At 39.4% G+C, this 6348-nt stretch overlaps 1 long non-coding RNA gene across 1 annotated transcript; it reads right to left on the reverse strand.

The window, feature by feature from the left end:
- Positions 1–1445: 1445 nt before the first annotated feature.
- On the reverse strand, positions 1446–5827 carry LOC145719563 (uncharacterized). The gene is made up of 2 exons (XR_014142463.1): positions 4083–5827; positions 1446–3867 (listed from the first exon to the last, which is right to left on the reverse strand). It is a non-coding gene; the product is annotated as an uncharacterized LOC145719563 (long non-coding RNA).
- Between the last annotated feature and the right edge of the window lie 521 nt (positions 5828–6348).

Genomic DNA, 6348 nt, shown 5'->3' on the forward strand with positions numbered 1-6348 from the left:
AAAAAAAAGAATGAAAATAAGAGAACAAGATATTCAACTCGATAAGCTAAAGGATTTCAGTAAAGGTCAATAAACTAACCCTAAGAAAAGTAGCAGGAACAAATCAATTAAAAACAAAAATAAAACTAGGTATTCATTTAGTGAACTAGAAAAAAGATCCTAAAATAACCCTAAAAAATAGGAAAAGTGAATTAATACAAATAAAAGCAGAAAAAGGAGCAACGAAGTAAGTAAAATTCACCAAGCCTAAGTAAGAAACAGCAAATTCAAATTTCATTACAAATTACTATGTAGATAAGGCCAAACAAGATGAAGAATATCATAAAAGAATAGTATATATAACCCTGTTCTGATTAACATAATCCTGACACAGTGACAGTAATGAAAGAAAACATAAATTAACAAAAGTGATCTAAGAAAGAAATAGTAACCAGAATATAATTGAACACATACATAGCAGGAAAAGCTCTTAGAATATCTACCTTTACAAAAGGAATGAGGCACAGATTGTTTAAGAAGCAAATTATTCCAAAATTACACATCTCACAACACAGATCAACATGAAAGGCTACCACACCCCATTTATATAGATATTATAAACCTGATACCAAACCTGACAGTGATTATTTTTTAAAGATATACTTATCTCACTTTTATTAGAATGAAAACATAAGTAAAATACATAAAACCCAAGAGTACATTCTTTCAAAAGTCACAACTAAATAAGAGTTACTTATTAGTTACTCACTTGATACAGTGAGACAGACACAGAATTATTATTTTCCATAGTAATTCTTTTTCTTTTTTATGATTTATTTATTTATTTGAGAGAGAGAGAGAATGCCCACACGTGCACATGGTGGGGGGTGTGCAGAGGGAGAGAATCCTGAAGCAGACTCCCAGCTGAGTGCAGAGCCCCATGGGGGGCGGGGAGGCTCGATCCCAAGACCCTGAGATCATGACCTGAGCCTAAGAGACAGACACTCACCTGCCTGAGCCACCCAGGCACCCCTATTTTTCTTGAAATATCAAAGGGAAAAGAAACAACAGGAGTTAAACCGTTCTAAATAATCGAGTATGTTAGAAACTTAGATCCAAGAAAACAGGATACTAGCTCTGGGCAAGAAAGAGAAATGACAGAGAGAGAGAGAGAAATCATTTGCCAAAAATGCCTATGCTAAATATGCATAGTATAAAACTTTAGCATAAGAAAATGTGACATTTCAAAGCACTGAGGAACCTATATATTAATCACAAGTTACAAAGACGACTGTCATGTACATGTCCAGCAAGTACTCAGGTCACAAGGGAGGAGGCAGAGGGCCAAGAGGTTAGCCTCCAAATTCAGCCAGACCAACCATTTGAAACTAAAGAGCTCACTGAGAGCGCCAGTCTACACATATGCATCAAGTCTATCTACTCTGTTCTTTCCTCCCCATGCTTCATTTTCCACCATCCGTGTATCACACTAGATATAAAAAAAAAAAAAAGGAATCATCACATTGTCCCAAAATTAACCAAAACAGTATAGCAAGAAGAGTGAAAATCTACAAAAATTTCTTATTCACATGCCATTACTTACTTTCATGGCATTTAAAAACTAGACATGTTTCTACTCTCTATGTAGAAGAATAGGAACAGAATACCACTGAGAGAAAGAGAATACAAATTCCACCTCGATATATGAGAAATACTTTTACATCCAAAAGCCTGGTAATAACCGATTTCTATCATGTATGATTGCCCAACTAAACTTCTCTTTTTCAGTAAGGTCTATAATAGAACCTTTTCTGAGACTGAATTTAAATGACTTTTATTTTGAGAAATCTCCAACATTCCTCATTGAATTCTGCAGTACTAAATACCCAGGACTGGAAGTTTCCAAACTATTCTACCCCACGCCCTTCTAGAACTGTTTTTAAGCTTGCTGTAGACATTGAAGAGTAGTCCAATTTACAAAAAATAGCAACAAATCTTTGGTAACTGGTCACAAAACTATTATAAGATTATCAGCCCATCAGATAAAAAGAAAAGCCAGAAACGCCACAAAGATTTGTATTTCTAAATGATGCCACAGAGGCAAAAATGCATTCATAGTGCAGTTTAGGATGCTCTCCAATGAATGTTATACCCTCCCTCAGCATGGTTCATAATTATATTATTATTGGAAAAAGCCAAAGAAGAAAATTGTATCTGCACTTTTCACAACCATTTTCCTCTCAGGTGCTAAATATAATTCAGATAGGAAAATAAATGCCCTGTGGTAATGAAAGTGGCCCAGCTTGGGGGAAGGAGGGCTTAAAGCAGACTGAAGAGTCATGAATGAGAGAGAGGGACCGAAACTTCCATGACACTCCAATAGGCAGTGTAGCAGAGATTGGCTAGATGCCCAACAAATCCATGTCTCCTTCCCAGCCATTCTTGCAGCTAGATGGGACTGTGTGACTGACTTCTGGTCAATAGTATAGGACAGAAGCAATATGTGCCACTTCCAGGCCTGGTCCTTAAAATCTCCCATGTGATTCTCCATACTCTCCTGAGAAGTGCATTAGAAGCAGTTAGTAAATCTGAACCTTGCTCTTGCTGGACCTCTGATACTCTTCTTATTCTGACATCTTCCTTTATGGGCTCTTTCTGTTGCCATTCTCTTCTCTCACTCTGAGCCTCTGCTCATCTCCTTAAAACACCTGCATTTGTCAGCCTGCCTATGGCCTTTTTAATAGTTTTAATATGGGTACATTCTCTCCCCAGCTAAACAAGAAATTCTTCAAGAGGGGAAACAATCCTCTTGTGTGCTCCCTTAGGCTCCCACCCGCATAGTTGGTAACATTTCCCATACATAGGAAACTCAAAATTTCTCATTTAGGCAATTTCTACAGCCAACTGAGGCTAATCCATTAAAAAACAAACCAAAAAAACCACATTTCTAGTCTCCAGGTGCCTGTCCCTTGTCTTCCTCAGCCAAATCACCTTTTAGAAAATGAGGCTCCATTTGCTGAGTTAGCCTCAAATTTAAAGAAACATCCATTCATCTTCTTGAGTGGATAGAAACATCACAAAGACCACCAGTGGATCAACAACAGAAAATGAAAATCCCGCAATCTAAGCACACCTTGCCATGTAAATCCTGATATCCCTTTAAAATAACCTCTAATGCTTGATTCACCCCAAGCCCCAATGTTTAAACAAGATAAATTGCTTCAATTGTCCTCACAGGAAAAAGGACCTTTTTTTCCCTCCTCAGTCAGCTCACTTAATAAGTATATAAACATTTAGAGATCTTTACAAATTAACATATTTTCAAAAGATTATTTTCCTTTCATCTTTCCCAGTCTGCAAAGAATCCCTTTTTTTTAATCCTTCCCACATTTTCACATATTTTGCTCTTATTTACATGGATGTTATTAACTCGGATTTTTCAGAAAACATGGATACACCATGGATTATTTGCTTAAGCATAAAACAACAAATGTTCCCAAGCTTCTGGAGAATAGGCATCTACAGTGCCCAGGAATTCCACCCCTTTCCTCAAGACAACTCACACCCACTCTTCACAACAACTACCACATTTCAAACTCTCTTAGCTCTCCTCACATCTCCACCTCTCCCTCCTGCGCCATCACATACAAAGATAGCATCTCTTTACAGAAAAATCGAATCCCTAGAAGAGGAACTTGCTCCTCCTCTTCATACAAAGCATGCAAACGTGGGTATGGCTACAAATCCTTCCCTGCCTACTCCCCTTCTCAAGAGCCAACATTACTTATTATCCTTTTTCTCTTGCCAATATCTGTCAGCTCCCTATCAATTAAATCTTTACTATTGACTTTGAAACCTACTCAAGTCTCTTCCATCTTATATAAAAACCTTCCCCGGGGCGCCTGGGTGGCTCAGTTGGTTAAGCGACTGCCTTTGGCTCAGGTCATGATCCTGGAGTCCCTGGATCGAGTCCCACATCGGGCTCCCTGCTCGGCAGGGAGTCTGCTTCTCCCTCTGACCCTCCCCCCTCTCATGTACTCACTCTCTCTCATTCTCTCTCTCTCAAATAAATAAATAAAATCTTAAAAAAAAAAAAAAAAAACCTTCCCCAAATCCTATGTGCTCTATTTGTTATTCTCGGAAGGCTTGTCTATTCTGGCTGTATCCAATTTCACAGCCCTCACTCACTCCTCACCCTGCTGTAAGCCATCTTTTCCCTCATTTCTCCACAAACAGCTCTTGCTAAGATCACCAAAGATTCCCGTGTCAGGAACTCCAGAGGACTGTTTCAAACACACGTCATCTAAGCTGCATTTCAGAATGCTGGTCGCCCCACCTTTATCAAAGCATAGCTTTCCTTTGTTTTCATAACTCCAACAGTTTCCCTCCTCTTTTGTGATGTTCTCCTTTGTGGTTGATCTTTCTTCACAAAACCATGAAATGAAGTCCCTCAAGGCTTGGTTCTAAGGCTCTCTTTTCTTATCACTTCTTAGTGTCTCTCTAGGCAGTGGTGCCCACAGCCATGATATCATGTACCAGCTGCATGCTTATGACACAGAAAGGTCTATCTCCAGTCCAGATCTCTCCTCTAGGTGCCACAAATACAGATTTAAATGTCAACCTGATGTTTCTGCTTGTCTCTCTCAAAGTCACCCCAAACCCAACGAGTTCAAAGTTGAACTTGAATTCTGTCTCTCAAATCTGATCTGCTTCCAGTGTCCCTAACCCAGTGAATGGTGCCACCAGCCATGAGATTGCAGAAATTTAGTTTTCTTCTCCTAATGCTACATTCAATCTGTCACAGATTTCTGGCCATTTTACATCCTAACTGCTTCTGAAACTCATCCGCTTCTCTCCACCTTCCCACCACTTTAGTTTAGGCTTTATCATATCCGACCTCGTAGCCTCTGCAGTTTCCTACTGATCCTCCCCAGGTAGAGATCTTGGCTGCATGCCAATTCTTTGTCTGTCTTGACCTAATAAGAGCTGTATTTTTAAATCACATATCTTTGTCACTCATGTATTGTCAGTGACTTTCCTTTACGGTAGGATTAAAGACCCTTAAAATGACCCAAGGCCTTACTTGGTCTACCTCCGACTATCTCTCTGGCTTCATCTAGCATCTGAGCCCCCAGGCTCTCCACCCCTCCACTCTCCCACACCCAGGTCACCCTGCATTCCTTCAGTACCTGGAATTTCCAGTACTCAGAGCTGCCAAAGAGGTTTTGCCTTCCCCACCCCCTACCTAGTTAATGCTTATTTACCTTCAGACCTCCCCTCTGAGGGATGACACCCCTGACAAGAACAAATGCTATTATTCCCTCTTAGAGCATCATGTCCATGACTATCATGGTGCATGTCAGTTCCAATTTTCTATTTATTTCTGGGAACATGTGACAAGGTGTCTGCCTCCTCCCCACCTGCCAGATGGTAAGTAAGGTCTATGAGAGCAGGCACCTCCTCTGTTCCCTTCACCATTCTTTTCCCAAGACTTAGCACAGCACCCAGCCCCCTGTAAACACTCAGTATTATATTTGTTGGATGAATGGACAAATGAATAAATTGACTATTTACTATATTGTTCTCAGAGCTACGCTATCTTTAAAATACTTTAAATGTCCTCACAATTGTAATACATTATTAGCTTCACATTTTATCATGTTTTTCCACAATGTACTGAATATCTGTGCTTATAATAAATGAGGAGCACCTCTAGTACAGGAATCCTATTCATGGGCTTTTGTATCTATAAGACCTTACAAGATCTACAGTGCCTAAAAGATGGCAGGTACTCAAAAACTACCTGTTGAAAGAAGAATTGACCCAAACTCAGACACTGTATTGTATAAAAATAGATTCAGGGCGCCTGGGTGGCTCAGTTGGTTAAGCGACTGCCTTCGGCTCAGGTCATGATCCTGGAGTCCCAGGATCGAGTCCCGCGTCGGGCTCCCTGCTCGGCAGGGAATCTGCTTCTCCCTCTGACCCTCCCCCCTCTCATGCTCTCTCTATCTCATTCTCTCTCAAATGAATAAATAAAAATAAAATCTTTAAAAAAAAATAAAATAAAATAAAAATAAATAAAAATAAATAAAAATAAAAATAGATTCAATGTTCAGGCTGTGGAATTAGCTTTCCAGACTCAAATTCTGGTTCTTTTGTTTACTAACTGTATGAGCTTAGACAAACTGCTTAGTTTTGCTAAGTCTCTGTAAAATGTAAAATTAATAATACGTAACCCTGGAATTAAGTGAGATAATCCTTATAAAACCCAGTTTTGCAGCCAAACCTCAGGGTGCTCCTCAGTTATGCTCACAGAGGCTATTACTTTCAAATAAATAATGTACAATGACCTTGAGCCCCCTCTAAGAC

Source organism: Leptonychotes weddellii, unplaced genomic scaffold, assembly GCF_054177405.1.
Source record: "Leptonychotes weddellii isolate Sample4059 unplaced genomic scaffold, ASM5417740v2 HiC_scaffold_5231, whole genome shotgun sequence".
Taxonomy (NCBI): domain Eukaryota; kingdom Metazoa; phylum Chordata; class Mammalia; order Carnivora; family Phocidae; genus Leptonychotes; species Leptonychotes weddellii.